Genomic DNA, 1,359 nt, shown 5'->3' with positions numbered 1-1,359 from the left:
TCTCCACCCCCTCAGCGCACATTCGTCTATTTATTTTTCTATGTTTGTATCTGCCATGATCTGTTTGCCTACACGAGAATCAGAAATGCTCCAGGATATTTGATCATGAGGAAAATAGATCTAGTGCTGAAAGCTGCAACTATAATAATATGTATATTATGTACATGTGTTTCATTGCACAAGGAAGGTAGAAAGCAAGAGAGACGGAAAGAGGGCGAGAGAGAGAGAGAGAGAGAGAGAGAGAGAGAGAGAGAGAGACTAAGTACAGACAAAGTTATAGAAACCAGAGTGAATTGATGGTTGAGAGGAAGGTGGCAGAACGAATGATGGGTGAATAAGGTGCAATGGATATGAAGGCCAGTGTTGGAGGAACCGGGGTGAAAGAAAGTGATGGAAAGGGGAGGCCGAAAATATTTTGGCTAGAAAGTGAGAGAGAGAGATTTTTTTCGTTTATTTCTTTTTATTTCTTTTCTTGTGTCTTTTTTCTCGGGGAAGGGGGGGGGGGAGAGAAAAGCCAGAAAATGAAGGACGAGGAGGAAATCATGGAAAAGAATATAGCTAGAATGTTAAAATAAAAATGAAGATGGCGTGCAAAGGAAAAAAGACCAATTCTCTCGGGTCAACAGTAACGCACATAAAAAGCCAATGGTGCACCGTTGTTCCATTGAAAGCATTGTCTCGTATATTTGCTTGGGTGTCCTGAGTTCACCTCGAGGTAATGGCTTACCGAGAGAACGACGTGTATTCACGAAAATGTGGCTGTGTTCTCGTGGTAGTTTGGCCTCGCACTTAGCACTCTATGATAATGCTTTTTTTGTGTGGTAGCAATGATGGGTTTTTTTATAACTGAGTTGGAGACAGTGGTTTACTTGTCACCATTTCAAAAAGTAGATTCATATAGAACCATTCCTATCAAGGCACACGTGTAATGGCTGTTTTATTAACTAGTCTTGTTTGTGATTGCCATAAATCGTTGGCTACCAAAAGTGTGGTGGTACAAGTTAAGGTTTTATACTGCTCAGACGAAGCGTAATTTACATACTTTCAGAGTGATGTAATTTAGAATTTCAGTTGGTTGTAGGCCTTCTAGATAAAGTCTAATTTGGCGGTTCGTAACCCTCCTACTTTTTAGTTGAACTGCCCCTGCCACTGTGAGCAACGAGACTGGTTGTCGAGAAACATATTCTTTCAGCTCACATATATTGTGCGAGAATTTTATTTTCAGTTTCATGTGATTAATGTGGTAGAGGGACCATTAAGACATGGTCAAATGTCTCTCAAAAATTTACACTATGACAGAGTGACTTTATGTTGACAAAGGTTTTGTCCAAAAGATGAACCCTTACCCCCCCACCCCCA

The sequence above is a fragment of the Aplysia californica genome, unplaced genomic scaffold, assembly GCF_000002075.1.
Source record: "Aplysia californica isolate F4 #8 unplaced genomic scaffold, AplCal3.0 scaffold00701, whole genome shotgun sequence".
NCBI classification, from domain to species: Eukaryota; Metazoa; Mollusca; class Gastropoda; order Aplysiida; family Aplysiidae; genus Aplysia; species Aplysia californica.
This window is presented reverse-complemented; position numbering follows the sequence as displayed.